A 16,971-nucleotide genomic window follows, 5' to 3' on the forward strand; every position below is an offset into this window, starting at 1 on the left:
GGCTAGTTTGTATTTTTTTTTTTTTAATTGTATTTGTTGATCATTCTTGGGTGTTTCTCGGAGAGGGGGATGTGGCAGGGTCATAGGATAATAGTGGAGAGAAGGTCAGCAGATAAACACGTGAACAAAGGTCTCTGGTTTTCCTAGGCAGAAGTCCCTGCGGCCTTCCGCAGTGTTTGTGTCCCTGGGTACTTGAGATTAGGGAGTGGTGATGACTCTTAACAAGCATGCTGCCTTCAAGCATCTGTTTAACAAAGCACGTCTTGCACCGCCCTTAATCCATTTAACCCTGAGTTGACACAGCACATGTTTCAGAGGGCACGGGGTTGGGGGTAAGGTTATAGATTAACAGCATCCCAAGGCAGAAGAATTTTTTCTTAGTACAGAACAAAATGGAGTCTCCTATGTCTACTTCTTTCTACACAGACACAGTAACAATCTGATCTCTCTTTCTTTTCACCACTTTCCCCCTTTTCGACAAAACCGCCATCGTCATCATGGCCCGTTCTCAATGGTCGCTGTCTCTTCGGAGCTGTTGGGTACATCTCCCAGACAGGGTGGCGGCCGGGCAGAGGCGCTCCTCACCTCCCAGATGGGGCGGCCAGGCAGAGGCGCTCCTCACCTCCCAGACGGGGTGGCCGGGCAGAGGTGCTCTTCACCTCCCAGATGGGGAGGCCGGGCAGAGGCGCTCCCCACTTCCCAGATGGGGCGGCTGCTGGGCAGAGGCGCTCCTCAGTTCCCAGACAGGGCAGCCAGGCAGAGGCGCTCCTCACATCTTAGACGGGGCGGCCGCCAGGCAGAGGTGCTCCTCACCTCCCAGACGGGGTGGCGGCCGGGCAGAGGCTGTAATCTTAGCACTTTGGGAGGCCAAGGCAGGCGGCTGGGAGGTGGAGGTTGTAATCCGAGATCACGCCAGTGCACTCCAGCCTGCAATCCCAGGCACTCGGCAGGCTGAGGCAGGAGAATCACGGGAGCCCGAGGCAGGGAGGTTGCAGCTAGCGAAGATCACGGCAGTACAGTCCAGGCTTGGCAACAGAGGGAGAAGAAAAGAAAAGAAAAGAAAGAAGGAAAGAAAGGAGGGAGGGAGGGAAGGAAGGAAGGCTATAATTTATTTTAAGTAGTACATGTTTCCTTAAATGTAGACTTTCAAAAATATACTGTTTTTTGCCTAGCTTCTTAGGTTGAAAAGGAGATTTGGGTGGATTAGCTGGTATGGCATATCGGTAAGAAACTACTAAGGAGTCTAGGCTGGGCACAGTGGCTCACACCTGTAATCCCAGCATTTTGGGAGGCTGAGGCGGGCGGATCACGAGGTCAGGAGACTGAGACCATCTTGGGCAACATGGTGAAACCCTATCTCTGCTAAGAAAATACAAAAATTAGCCGGGTGTGGTGGTGCGTGCCTGTAGCCCCAGGTAGTCGGGAGGCTGAGGCAGGAGAATCCCTTGAACCTGGGAGGCGGAGGTTGCAGTGAGCTGAGATCACGCCACTGCACTCCAGCCCAGGCGACAGAACGAGTCTCTGTCTCAAAAAAAAAAATTACTAAGGAGTCTAAAATGAATTCAGGAGGCAAAATGAACCCACTTTTCTTTAGTTGAAAGGTATGGAGAATTGGCTTGCTTAATCAGTGTGTTTGTGCAATAAAAATCATATAAATACCTTTGCGTTTAAATGTGCTGTTAACTGAAAATGCTTCCTTTTTATGTTTTAATAGGCTCAGAATCTGAGGTGGTAAGTCCAGAGTTTTCATTCTTCATGTTTTTATTTACTTAGGTTAAATTTCAAGTACCAAATATATTTGAGACAGGACTCAGGATGAGCTCTTTGTCAGTTAAATATTAAGCAATTCCATTTAAGTACTGGTTCCTCTAGGAACTGAAATAAAACCATTTTTTCATAAATATGGAAGTTTCTAGTCATGAAATTTATTGGGCTAGTTTAATGAATTTATTGTGTGGTTAAAATCGATTTGGTATGTTTTAGTATGGTCAAAATGATTATTTATCTGTTCCTTACTAAAACCTTATTACATTTATTTAGGTCCAACAGTTTGAATCACTTGTAGGGCTTTTTATGATAGGCTAAGACAAAAGTTAAGGAAAATTGGAAATGTTTATCTTTAATTCAGTATAATGTTTATTGTTTTGGGCATGAAGACCTTCAAGTCTTTTCAGTTATTAAAAATTATGGTGGAATTGAATAAAAGTAACTTTTAGTTTTTTTTTTTTTTAAAAGACAGGGTCTTGCTCTGTTACACAGGCTGGAGTGCAGTGGTGCCATCATAGCTCACTGCAGCCTCAAACTCCTGGGCTCAAGCAGTCTTCCTGCCTCAGCCTCCCAAGTAGCTGGGACTACAGGTGCATGTCACCCCACCAAGCCTGCTAATACATTCTATTTCTTGAAAAAGGTTTTTAGGCTGGGTGCAGATTCTTATGCCTGTAATCCCAGCACTTTGGGAGGCTGAGGCAGGCGGATCAGTTGAGGTCAGGAGTTCAAGACCAGCCTGGCCAACATAGTGAAACCCTGTCTCTACTAAAAATACAAAAATGAGCCAGGTGTGGTGGTAGGCCCCTGTAATCCCAGCTACTCAGGAAGCTGAGGCGGGAGAAACCCTGGAGCCCAGGAGGTGGAGGTTGCAGTGACCCAAAATCATGCCACTGTACTGCAGTCTGGGTGACAGAGCGAAACTCCGTATTAAAAAAAAAAAAAGACAAACTACCATAAAGATGAATCTGCTTTTTTGTTTTGTTTTTTAATTACGCTAAATATTATGTTACTTCATTATGAGGGAACAATGAAAAATTACAGTTTAAGTAATTAAGTTTTAGATTCCTTTATATTTTCAAAAAGAAAGCTATACAATAGAATTAATATTCAGAGAATATTTAACTATCACTCAAAATATGTAGATAATAGCCAGGCGTGGTGGCTCACACCTGTAATACCACCACTTTTGGAGGCTGAGTTGGGCAGATCGCCTGAGGTCAGGAGTTATACACCAGCCTGGCCAACATAGCGAAACCCTATCTCTAGTAAAAATACAAAAATTAGCTGGTCGTGTTGGCATGCGCCTGTAATCCCAGCTACTCTGGAGGCTGCAGCAGAAGAATCACTTGAGCCTGGGAGATGGAGGTTGCAGTGAGCCGAGATCACGCCACTGCACTCCAGCCTGAGTGACAGAGTGAGACTCTGCCTCAATTTTAAAAAAAAGTGTAGATAATAGTGTAATTTAGTAAGAAAAGTACTGAACTGAAAATCAAGAAATCTGACTCGGGATCTTTGATAGCCCTGAGAATTAAGTCTAGGCACAAAATGACTATGACTAAATTTTTAGTACCTTTGAAAGGAAGTCCGTGGACCAAATGAGCTCTGGAGTCCTTTCAGCTGTAAAATTGTATGAAGGTATAATGATAAATGAGTTCAGGCGAATAAACGATATAGGTAGGCTTTTTCCATGGCTACTCCTTTTTTATGTTTAATTAATTAATTAATTTTTGAGACAGAGACTCTCTCTGTTGCCCAGGCTGGAGTGCAGTGGCCCAGTCTCAGCTCACTGCAACATCTGCCTCTCTGGTTCAAGCGATTCTCCTGTCTCAGCATGGCTAATTTTTGTATTTTTAGTAGAGACGGGGTTTCACTATGTTGGCCAGGCTGGACCCGAACTCCTGACCTCAAGTGATCTGCCAGTCTCAGCCTCCCAGTGTGGGTGACAGTGAGACTCTGCCTCAATTTTTTAAAAAATGTAGATAATAATGTAATTTAGTAAGAAAAGTACTGAACTGAAAATCAAGATATCTGACTCTGGATCTTGGCTTGCCCTGTGAACTTAGTCTAGGCACAAAATGACTATGACTAAATTCTCAGTACTTTTGAAAGGAAGTTCGTGGACCAAATGAACTCTGGAGTCCTTCAGCTGTAAAATTACATGAAGGTATAATGGTAAATGAGTTAATGTAAATAAATGATATAGGTAGGCTTTTTCCATTACTACTGATTTATTTATTTATTTTTTATTTTTATTTTTTGAGACAGCGTCTGTCTGTTGCCCAGGCTGGAATGCAGTGGTACAATCCCAGCTCACTGCAACCTCCACCTCCTGGGTTCAAGTGATTCTCCTGCCTCGGCCTTCTGAGTAGCTGGGACTACAGGTGCCTGCTGCCATACCCGGCTGATTTTTATATTGAGATGGGATTTCACCGTTGTTGACCAGGCTGGTCTCAAACTTCTGACTTTAAGTGATCCGCCTGTGTTGGCCTCCCAAAGTGCTGGGATTGCAGGTGTGGGCCACGGCGTCCGGCCACTACTCCTTTTTATACAAAGTCCTGCAGCAAACTGTGTTACTGTTTATTAAGTTGAAGTTCTAAGGACATGTGAAGTTTCCTATTGTGGAATAGGATCAGGATTGGCCTGTGTCATGAAGAATGATAACTGGGCCTGCAGAAAGGAGACAGGTTCGGAGGGTTGGAGCAGGAAGTGCGAAGTGAAGTAGTTTTTTGCATCTAGCTAAAAAGGATCTGCCTATTTATTCATTTAAAGATTATGAAGAACAGAGCTGGTTAATTATGAGGCAGATTTATGAAATAGCTGCTTGGGACAATAGAAAGTGAGAAAAGGGATGAAATCTTATCAAGTTTTTTGTTTTTTTTTTTTTTGAGACAGAGTTTCGCTCTTGTTGCCCAGGCTGGCGTGCAGCGGCATGATCTCAGATCATTGCAACGTCCACCTCCTGGGTTCAAGCAATTCTCCTGCTTTAGCTTCCTGTGTAGCTGGGGTTATAGGCACACGCCACCATGCCTGGCTAATTTCTGTATTTTTAGTAGAAACGGGGGTTTCACCATGTTGACCAGGCTGGTCTCGAACTCCTGATCTCAGGTGATCCACCCACCTCGGCCTCCGAAAGTGCTGAGATTACAGGTGTGAGCTACCATGCCCGGCCCTTATCAGGATTTTGGTCTATCTCTGGTCCTGTCCCCATGGTGTAGAATTTGTTTAATAAAATAATTTTGAGTAATCAAGCACAAAACTCTAGGTAGATTTGAAAGGGAGATATTTCTGAAAATTATAAATTTGATTTTTTTGGTGTATGTCTATCAAGAGATTGGTAATGCATGTCCATTTGAAGTAATTTGAGTGTGAATAAATGATAAATGACTTAAGAGCTTGTATTACTGAGCCATCTCATATACTGGTGGAAGAATAGCATGTGTGGTAAATACACAGATCTGTGTGGCTAGAGTTGAGGATGTAATTAAGCACTCATCTCTCATTCTTTTTTCTGTTTTGTATCTTGCATTTGTTGATTTTGACCATTTTTCAATCCTACTTAGTATGTTCTCAGTTTGCCTTTCTTCTCCTTTCATCTTCAAATGCTAAGCAGCTACTTTTCTTCCTTGTATAGTAGTTCGTTTATGTATACATTTCATATCCCTCATTCCTATGTAAGTCTCTGAGGTTAAGAAGCATGTCTTTTTTTTTTTTTTTTGAGACAGAGTCTCACTCTGTTGCCCAGGCTGGAGTGCAGTGGCACGATCACGGCTCACTGCAAGCTCCGCCTCCTGGGTTGATGCCATTCTCCTGCCTCAGCCTCCCGAATAGCTGGGACCACAGGCACCTGCCACCATGCCCGGCTAATTTTTTGTATTTTTAGTAGAGATGGGGTTTCACCGTGTTAGCCAGGATGGTCTCCATCTCCTGACCTTGTGATCCATCCTCCTTGGCCTCCTGAAGTGCTGGGATTACAGGCGTGAGCCACTGCACCCGGCCAGAAGCATGTCTTGTTTGTATGTTTGTATGTGCCCCAGTTAGGGTTCACAGATAAAGTACAGCATGCTCAATTAAGTTTGTATTTCTGATAAACAATGAATTATTTATTTAGGTGGGTTTTTTTTGTTTGTTTTTTTGTTTTTTGTTTTTTTGAGATAGAGTCTCACTCTGTCGCCCAGGCTGGAGTGCAGTGGCCCAGTCTTGGCTCACTGCAACCTCTCCCTCTCTGGTTCAAGCGATTCTCCTTTCTCAGCCTCCTGAGTAGCTGGAATTACAGGCATGTGCCACCACACGTGGCTAATTTTTGTATTTTTAGTAAAGACGGGGGTTTCACTATATTGGCCAGGCTGGATTCGAACTCCTGACCTCAAGTGATTCACCCGCCTCGGCCTCCCATATGTTGGAATTATGGGCGTGAGCCACTGCACCTGGCCTATTTTTTTTTATTATATAAGTGTGTTCTGTGTTGCATTTTTGTTTGCTAAACTTGGCAGCCCTTGCCATGTGTATTGCACAGTGGGTGCTTAGTTCAGTGAATCAATCAAAATTGAGTTCTAGTTTTAGTCCTGTGACACTGGCAGAGTATTTTTATTCTTAGTTTTGCAGGTGAAAAAAAATCTGAAGTTAATCGACTCTAAATCTTTCCCCAAGCTTACCTAGTTAACTAATTGCTCAGCCTGGCCCAGGACACATACATACACTTGACTCCCAACCAAACTAGTACGCCTTTGCTTAGTTTTTTCCTCAGTTTTGAATTGAAGAACTTAGATTCTAAGAATTTGTTCTAAAGGATGATTATTTTTCTTGTCCTGTCCCTGGAATCTCCATATTTTATACATATATATATGTATAATATATATACACATATGTGTTATATATATTATATGTATTAATATATATGTAATATATATACACACACACACACACACACACATAATCTTGTTAGATTACTAACTCTAAAAACTATTTGGGGGAAAACAAATTGAAAGAAGTTTTCTTAATTATGTCTTAAGGGAAATAAATGATAAAAATATTTCAATTTCCTTTTTTATACAGTAGAGGGAGACAGTATTCGAATACGGAAAATAAAATCTGTGGGTTACTGAGGCTTACTTTGTGGACACTAAGAGAGAACAGTACTAAAATAATTTGCTGTCCATGTATTCAGGTATCTTGATTGTATTTCACTGTTCGGATATCTTGGACCTTTGTGCATTAAGAAAAGATGCATTTTGCTGGGGAGAATCTGCTTAGTATTAGAGCTTCTGTAAAATTTGCAGCTTAAAAGGGTGATTTCTGTGCTTTTGAGAATTCTCTTTTCTTTCCCACCTTCAAGGTTGAATGAATGTTGCATGTCCATGTGTAGTCGGTGGTTAAATGTTATTAATTTGAGTGATATATAATTTGCGATGAAAGTAGGAAGAGAAAGAGGTAAAACCCTGAAATTAATGAAATAGCATTTCTTAACTGTTTTACGATATAATATCTAATATGTTTTTTCCAAGCCAGGGTTCATATTTTTTCAGTGTCTCTGACAGTTATTTCTACCTTTTGCTGAATATCACCTTTCACGTTAGCCTATTAATTTTTTAGAAATTAAGAAACTATAATTTTTTATTTCTTCTTGTTAATTTAATGACACTCTTCTCTGGTCACAGTCTCAGAATTGTGACTTTAGTGTCACCTATATTGTGAAATATTCATTTTAAAAATTAGGTTTTTTTTTTTTTTGAGACGGAGTCTCGCTCTGTTGCCCAGGTGGAGTACATTGGCATGATCTCAACTCACTGCAACCTCCACCTGCTGGGTTCAAGCAATTCTCTTGCCTTAGCCTCCTGAGTGGCTGAGACTACCACAGGCGCACACCACCATGCCCAGCTAATTTTTTGTATTTTTAGTAGAGATGAGCAGGCTGGTCTGGAACTCCTGACCTCATGATCTGCCCGCCTCAGCCTCCCAAAGTGCTGGAATTATAGGCATGAGCCACCGCGCCTGACATTAATTTTTATTCCTTTTAAGAATTAGAATTCTCAGTCTTTTGGGGTGAATTTGCCCTTGTGGAAATGTTGTTTTCTTCCTATTTTTAGTCAGAATAATTTTTCTGTATTAATACAAAATGTGAAAGCCTGGAATTGTGGGAATTAAAAATGTATGTCTTAGAAACAAAATAGCCTCCTTTTCTCTCCCTAAAATTTGAGAAGTTTTAAAGTAATCCCTTTTTTTAATGTTCAGAGAAGAATATTTGTATGTTAAAGAATCCTGGTGATAATGTAATGGAATGGGGTATCTGGGCATGGTGCTCCTGCTTGTCTGAATACATATATATGGGAATTTTAAAAATTGTTGCTTTAACATCTTGCTTCATACAGTGGCCATGATAATAGTGAGAATTGTTTAATTTTTTTTAACTGAGTTAAAAAAAATCCACAAATTGTAGATCTTGGAATGTATTCTTGTTACTTTTCATATATTTTGTAACATATATTCATATATTTTTAAAGAAGACTTTTACTCTACATAATTTTTAAACAGCTATACGTTGTCAATATTTTTATCATGTCCTGACATACTAAAAAGCAAAGTATTTCGTCCTATGCATGTACTGTACCTTATTTAGCCAGCTCCATTTTGTTTGTCCTGTGGATAATTATAATAGCTGTTTTGACTGTTTTACCACATGCCAGGCACTGTACTGTGTGTTATTTCATGTAATTCTCATAGTTACTGCATGGTGTAGGTATTTTTATCCCCAGTTTACAGGTAGAGAAACTGAACTCAGAGATGTTAAATAATTTGTCCAGGTTTTTTGGATTATACTGATGAAGATACTGATAACATTCTGTTGTCAGTTATTTGTCAGAAAGGGTTCTTTATTTTTCTTATACATAATATCATTTATTCTTGAGAACCCTAAATGAGTTATTCTTGGGAACCTAAATGAGTTAGGGCCTACTAAGTCATTTGCAATACAATGCAATAGGAAAAATTGAGGCTCACTGAGATTAAGTTGCTTGCTTATGGTTATACATCCAACAAATGGCATCCATTTCCGACTCTTTCTGTTTACACAACTGATTGTTTTGTCCCAACCCCTGCTTATTTCTGAGGAAACAAGTAAAAATTCTAGCTGAAAAAGACATTTCCTGCAAATTTTTTCATATTTTGACTCCCTCCTCTCTGAAATATGGATAACGGTCTTTTTTTAATAGGGTGATTTTATTAAGTGAGATAATGCATGTGAAGCATGTAGCACACAGGGTATATGATAGTCAATAAATGTTACTGGTACTATGTCTATTATTTTATTTTGGTTATTTAGATTTTTATTCAGGCTGTAAAAGCAGTAAATGCATATTATACCATATCATAGAAAATCTGGAAAAGATAAAGGAGCCTAGGAAGTAATCCACTCAGACTCACCACTGATGACATTTTAACATATTTCCCTCGGGATAACTCGTTATTTCCTGATACATAGGTCGATCACTACACATGACACATACTGGAATCTTTTTACTTATGGGAATGTCTCTTCTGATTAATTAAGAAGAACAGAGGCTGTGTCCTCATGTACCAGCACTGTTTCTAGCTCAGAGTAGGTACTCAGCAAATATTTGAAATGAGCTGTTAGAAGCTTGAGAGAAGACCTTTCAGGTCTTCTCCATTCTTTGCCATTTTTTGCATTTAAAAAAGGATTATAAAAAGATTTTAGTTTAAAGACAAAGAAGGTAGATGTACTAGTTTGAGCTCAGGAAGGCTGAGCTATTATTAGACAAAGGAATTTGATGTAACAATGAAATGTGCAAAGAGCTCAGTAAGAGTATGTTGGGAAGGTTGCATTCTGTCGATCGGGGGAGCAATTATTTAATGAGTACAGTCTTGAAGTATATGGTTCTCAAAAGTTTGCCAATAAATTGCCCAGCTCTTTAGTCTCTGGGAAAGATCTCTTCATGTTAGTCTGTAGTGGCAAGTGGAATCTTACTTACCACTTAAGATGGTGGTGTCTGGATATCATGATTGCTTAAGAGTAATGACATCTCTTTAATTTTTGAAGTTTCTTTCATTGGAAAAAATGAAACTCTGTGCTATGCAGAGGAGACTTTAGAGGTGGATGGATGGTAATACATATAATGTTGAGAACTAATGATCCAGCACAGTAAGGATTCTTATTGATAACCCGTGAATACTCTTTTGGGATATTAACACCTTGAGAGCCTTCCCGGTACATGTGAGAGCAACATTCAAGCAAACTACCAAAGTTTTAAGTTAACTTTTAAAGTATTTTTGACTTAAATGAAAATAGAATCATTTCTTAATGGGTGCAATAAAAACCTCTGAAATTGGACTAGTGCTAGTTCTAGAACTATCTTCCAGAATCAAGACTTAAAACTTCATTTTTAAAAACATTGAAACATTTGAAAGTGCAAGCATTGAAAGTGAATTAAGTGTAAAAAGGAATTCATAGAAAATTAGCCCCTCCCTTTTCCTTTTTTTTTTTTCTTTGCTGGGGGAGACAGAGTCTTACTCTGTTGCCTATGCTGGAGTGCAGTGGCACTATCATGGCTCACTGCAGTCTCAACTACCTGGGCTCAAGTAATCCTTCCACTTCAGCCTCCCAAAGTGCCAGGATTACAGGTGTGAGCCACTGCACCCAGCCCCCTTTACCTTTCTGAAAAAGATGCTTTAAGTGGTTTATTACATGCAGCTATTTTGGTGAATGATTAAGTATAATTTCAAAAGTGAAGGTCAGCTTGTCTCAGCTGAAACGGGTCGTTACTAAGAGCTTTTCCTTTGGCTTCATAAAGTCCTCTCTGTGCATACTGCACACTTACTCAGGTTATGATGGCTGTCAGTAGATGTGAATACTAGTCTGTGCTGCTTTTCAGGTGAAACAAGGAACTTTTTATAGATGATGTGTACATAGTTACAGGAACATGAAGTGTGAATATACGGTGCCCTGTGGCCAAGTTTAGTGTGGTGATGAACACAGTACTTTCCAGGCCCTCATTTTTCAGATGAGTTGAAGATTAAAGGAGCAAGATGCAGTTTTAATCTTTCAGGTAATATTAACAGTTCTTTTCAGTAACTGTTGCTGTGTCATTGCCAGCTATTGGATTTCTGTCTCCGTTTGATAAATATCCCAGCAGTGACACCTTAAAGTAACCAGAGTACTGTCACTTAATACTGTCTATGAGAAATTATTGGTAGTATATTACTTTATAAAAAACTAGCTGGGCGCAGTGGCTCACACTTGTAGTCCTAACTACTCGGGAGGCTGAGGCAGGAGAATCACTTGAACCCGGGAGGCAGAGGTTGCAGTGAGCCGAGATCACACCACTGCACTCCAGCCTGGGTGACAGAGACTCTGTCTCAAAAAAAAAAAAAAAAAATCATAGTTTACTTTAGGGAATTCTAGAGATTCTTGTGAAATATTTGTTTTTATGTATGTAGAGTTTAAACATGTAAATTACACTGAAGATACTATACTCTGCCCTTATCCCGGTGACATGGTTTTATATTTTTCTTATTATGAAAACAGTTGTTTATTACATTTCTTTACTCCTAAAGAAAATAAAAATAAACACTCAAAACCACATACCCCACATACACATACCATCACGTGATGTCTGATTAAAAATGTTGGCAGCTTTCCCTATGTTAGCACTTTGTTAGGGTATTTTAAGGTGCAAATTTTGAAGGTCTTTTTGCTAAAGGCAGATGGTATAAAGATTACTAGGAATTGCTAGTTTAAGTGAGTCATCTGATAAAAAGAAGTCAAAGAACCTAGGGGTGAATGGGCTTCTCTTTTTGTTAAGTCTGCCTTTTGATTTTTTAATTCTGCTTGCAAAAGTAATGATCCTTTTCATGGAAAAAAGTTAGAATATAACATTCTAACTCAATTCTTCATTTAAACTGTTTTATATAATGTTGTTATGGTGCTTACTTTAATATTTGCATTAAAAATGCTGATTTTACCCAGTTAAAAATAGAGGTGAGAGCATTATTTGAATAAAGAAAACAGAAGGTAGATATAAATGCTATGTGAGTGTGTGTTTAGGGGTAAGGATAGACTCGGGACTAGCCTTGATTAGAGAGTAAAAGATGCTATTAGGATACTATTAATTTTTCATTTTAGTAAATGAACTTAGTCTAGCATTCAGAAGTTCTTAACAGTCTGCCTTCTGCTTCTTTTTTTCTTTTTTTTTTTCTGAGATGGAGTTTTGCTCTTGTTGCCCAGGCTGGAGTGCAGTGGTACAATCTTGGCTCACTGCAACCTCTGCCTCCCAGGTCTCAGCCTGCTAAGTAGCTGGGATTAGAGGCATGCACCACCGTGCCCAGGTAATTTTGTATTTTTAGTAGAGACGGGGGTTTCTCCATGATGGTCAGGCTGGTCTCGAACTCCTGACCTCAGGTGATCCACCCACCTCGGCCTCCCAAAGTGCTGGGATTACAGGTGTGAGCCACCACGCCCGACTCTGCTTCTTTTTTATCGTATTTTTCACTGCTCTGATTTTTTTTCAAGTCAAGTCCTGAACTTGACGCAAATTAATCTTCTCCATACTCGCCTATGCAGTGTCCTTGCATACCCCAGTGCTCCAGTTAGGCCATTCCCTGTGCCTCTTGCAAATGCTTTTGCCCTCCAAAGCCCTTCAGAGTGTATAAAGCCTTTCCTCTTCACAGTCAGGTGTGGTCTCTGCTGAGCTTTTAGCACATTTATTTATTTAGAACTTCAGTAACTTTCTTAAAGTATCTCACATACTTCCAAATGGTCGAAGATGTGTCTTTAATATTTTAAAAATCCAGCCAGGTGTGGTGGCTCATGCCTGTAATCCTAGCACTTTGGGAGGCCGAGGTGGGAGAATGGCTTGAGGCCAGGAGTTTCAGACCAGCATGGGCAACATAGTGAGACCCCGTCTCTACAAAAAATAAAAAAAATTAACTGGGAGTGGTGGCACATGTCTGTAGTCCCAGCTACTCAGGAAGCTGAGACCGGAGAATCACTTGAGCCCAGTTCAACACTGCAGAGAGCTATGATCCTTCCACTGCACTCCAGCCTGGGAGACAGAGCAAGCCCCTTTCTCTACAAATAAAATAAAAATCCCCACCATCTTGAGGACTATACCATCTTATACTGAGTGTTTAGTAATTATTTGTTGAATGAATGAATGCAAAAATGTTAGTATTAGTTGTATTATGTTTATACAATGAAATGTTTCTCCACTGTAAAACAGGTGAATGCACATGTAAATACAGTAATGATTTTAGAATCAGATTTCTTAATAGTGGCATTATTGACATTTTGGGGGATTGCCCTGTACACTGTAGGATGTTTAGTAGCAACTGTGGTCTCTACTCACTAGATTTCATTACCACATCTCCCCTCAAATCCAGTTGTGACAACTCACAATGTCTCCAGACACTGCCATATATCTTTTTGGTGTTTCAGAGAAGCTGAGTAAAAGTAGATCTCTCCATATTAACTAAAGGATAATGGTTAACATCTGTGTGGTACTTTGCGTATAAAGTGCTTTCACATATATCACTCATTCATTAAGTTGTTAAGCATTTACTGAGCTTCGCTACATGCTATACGCCTCTACTGGACACCAGAGTATAATATACCGGTGAAGTACTCCTTGAACTTGAGGCATCATCAAAAATGTGACTTCCCATGAAAAGCCTTCTCCCACTTTGTTAAGTCACTCTGCCCTTCTTATTGTCTAATGCCGCACTCTGTCTCCTTTGCAATATTTTCTATTCTGCTCTCGTTAAGGGTAGGTGTCGTGTCCGTTCTGTCACCTCTGTGAGGTCTTGAATGCAAGACCTAGTGTACTGCTAGGCCCAAAACAGGCACTCAGTGAAACCAGTTGAGTCGGTGGAAGAATGGATGAAAGCAACGTGCTTATAGGAAAGAGACAAGCCAAGATTCATTGCTACACAATATGATGGGTACCAAGGCAGAGAAGTGGGTTGAGGGCGTTGTGTTAGTCTGTTTTGAGCTGCTATAGCAGGATACCACAGACTGGGTAATTTATAAAGAACAGGAATTTGTTTCCTCACAGTCCTGGAAGTTAGGAAGTGCAAGATGAAGGCACTGGCAGGTTCATTTATCTGGTGAGGGTCTAGTCTCTCTGCTTCCAAGATGGTGCCTTGATTGTTGCATCCTTGAGGAGTGGGGGAAGAATGCTGTGTCTTCATATAACAGAAGGCAGAAGAACAAAAAGGGATGAACTCCCTCTTTCAAGCCCTTTTATAAGGGCACCTAATCCCATTCACAAGATAGGAGCCCTCGTGGCCTAATCACCCTTTAAAGGCCCCACCTCTTAACACTATCACATTAGCAACACTTAGTTTTAGACGAGGCACATTGAAACCATAGCAGGTATAAAAGACAAGCATTTAATCAGACTGTTTGTCAGTTGATAATTTTTCGTTCCCTCCAGGAGACCTGTCTATGAGTGGCTGAGAGACCTGTTTAATTCTGGGGTATAGAATTAAGATGGCCATCTGCCTGCAAGTAGAGTTAAGCTGCATTCTCCCAAATCAACTTTGTTCATAATAAAAGGAATGTTGTGGCCTCCATATGCCATACTCTTTATCGTCAATTTCTTAAATAGTTCACAGCTTGGTTAGAGAAGAGGCAGGCTATCTATTGCCCCATCCTCTACCTTTAAAAAAAAAAAAAAACAACTAAATACCTAGTCGCTATATTGTTATTCTTTTGTCTGTTAGTGCTCTCCTTAACACGTATAAAAATAGACCAAACTGACATGATCATATTTTAGAAAAATACTATTTTCTTTTTTTTGGAAAGGAAACAGAAAAAAAAGATAGATGGCTTAAATTGTCTACTTATCATAACATAGAATTAGAAATCCCAGTCTTTGTGGCTGCCAAAAAGAAAAAAAAAAAAGAATGGCCAAAAAATGAAATCAAATAAAAGTCTTTCATGCCTCTCTTCCTATGACTGTTAATATGAAGAAACTTAATAGTTCTGAAAATAAAGATGTAAATTGCTGCAGAATATAAAACAGGATAAAGTCACGATAGCCAAAATGTGGAAGCAACCCAAATGTTCATCCATGGATGAATGGATAAACAATATGAGGTATATATGTACGGTGGAATATGATTCACCCTTAAAAAGAAGTGCAATTCTTACATATGCTACAACGTAGATGAACCTTGAGGACATTATACTAAGTGAAGTAAGCAGGTCACGGAAGGACAAATATATGATTCCACTCATGTGAGGTACCTAGAATAGGCAAATTCGTAGAGACAGAAAGTAGTTTCCAGGGGCTGGGGATAGGGAAGAATAGAGAGTTAGTGTTTAATTGGTAGAGACTTTCTGTTTGGGATGATTCTTTTAAAAGTTCAGGGGATGGATAGTAGCGATGACTACATAACAGTGTGAATGTACTTCACACTATGGAGTTGCACAATTAAACATGGTTAAGATGGTACATTTTTGTGTATTTTACCATAAGAAAAAAAAATTAGGGCTGGGCAAGGTGGCTTACATCTAATCCCAACACATTGAGAGGCCAAGGCGGGAGGATCACTTGAGCCCAGGAGTTTGAGACCAGCCTGGGCAACATAGTGAGACGCCATCTCTAACAAAAAATAATAATAATAAATTAGCCAGACCTGGTGGTGTGCGCCTATAGTCCCAGCTACTCAGGAGGCTGAGGCATGATCTGTGATCATGCCACTGCACTCCAGCCTGGACGACAGAGTGAGAACTTGCCTCGAAAAAAAAAATTAGTATGATAAAGCGCAGACTATGTATATAATGAAGATACTTCAACCATTTGAAGGAGTGTTCTGTTCTCAAGCCAAATAGAGAACCACATACTATCCCAGAAAAAAACAGCAAAGGATCCAGGGAAGCTAGAAAGGCTGGTGTTTTGTGGCTGAGGTCAGTAGAGATGACTGCTCTGTTCATGGAATCCCATGGATACTTATCTTCATCTTCTTAGCCACCAGTGACAGGGTACTGCTTGACAGACTGACCCTGTGGTGTGAATATCACATACATTATCACTGAATTTTTGAAACACCTTATAAAGTAGACATTCTCATTTATAGGAATTTAATACCTTTCTGAAATTTGGTAAGTGGTGCAGCCAACACTTAAACCCTAGATCAGCAGACTCCAAAATTGAAGTACTTTCCTCAGTATATCCCAAGAATGGCTTTAGGAAGAATTATATGGATAATCTGGAGTAAAAGGAACAGGAATTTCTTCATTTAGGTCAGCAAGATGTGCTGACAAGATGACCACAAATGCAGGAATGTTGGAGTGGTGGTTAATATTTAGATGAGAAATCCTTAGAGTTTAAAGAGTGGAATAGCAATGCAAGTTTCTGGCGCTACTTCAGTAGGGATCTGGAACTGATGGAAGGGGAAAAAATTAAAGCCAGAAAGCTCAGTGGAGCAGATGTCATAGTGGCCACAGCGAAACAAAGATTTTCAAAATGAGATGCTAAGTGAGAAACAACAACTGAGGAGAGAAGTAATTTCTCCAGGGTCACAATGGGCATAAGGAGAATCGTTCTTTTAGACTCTAGGTGAGCTCGTAGTAATCCAAGGATTGGTGATGTAGGCCACTGAGTTCTGGCTTTGAGTACATCTCTAATCCCTAAACCTTCACTAAGAGGGAGGTGAAGGGAGTCAGGTGTGCCACATGTCTGGCTACTGAAAAATGCCTAGATGGGAAAGGAGTTTGAAATATTGTCCTAAAATGAAGTTTCTGAGTTAAATGGGCCAGATTTCACCATGTGTTCACTGTTATTACTGTGTAAAATCAAGAGATTTAAATGAGATTAAGATCTTTAATTAGCTTTCTGAGATATTGAAGTGTAAGAACCTGGCCAGGCACAATGGCTCACGCCTGTAATCTCAGCACTTTGGGAGGCTGAGGCAGGCGGGTCACCTGAGGTCAGGAGTTCAAGACCAGCCTGGCTAACATGGTGAAACTCTGTCTCTACCAAAAATACAAAAATTAGCCAGGCATGGTGGCGCATGCCTGTAATCCTAGCTACTCGGAAGGCTGAGGCAGGAGAATCGCTTGAACCCCGGAGGCGGAGGTTGCAGTGAGCCAAGATTGTGCCACTGCACTCCAGCCTGGGTGATAGAGTGAGACTGTGTCTCAAAAAGAAAAAAAGAAAGGAAAACTAAGAACCCAGTGACCTCTGCCACATA

The 16,971-nt window shown here is 40.2% G+C and overlaps 1 protein-coding gene across 9 annotated transcripts in view; it reads left to right on the forward strand.

Annotated features, from left to right (window-relative positions):
- Positions 1 to 16,971, forward strand: part of NOL6 (nucleolar protein 6) — a 62,235-nt gene that overhangs the window by 18,433 nt on the left and 26,831 nt on the right. For 3 of the 9 annotated variants that reach the window (XM_054519746.2, XM_063713980.1, XM_054519745.2), the window contains one exon: positions 1,715 to 1,731. The exons of the other annotated variants lie outside the window; for them this stretch is intronic. The gene's annotated coding sequence lies outside the window, so the exon portion shown is untranslated. The remainder of the gene's footprint in view (positions 1 to 1,714; positions 1,732 to 16,971) is intronic. 9 annotated transcript variants of the gene reach the window in all.

Source organism: Pongo abelii, chromosome 13 (assembly GCF_028885655.2).
Source record: "Pongo abelii isolate AG06213 chromosome 13, NHGRI_mPonAbe1-v2.0_pri, whole genome shotgun sequence".
NCBI lineage: Eukaryota > Metazoa > Chordata > Mammalia > Primates > Hominidae > Pongo > Pongo abelii.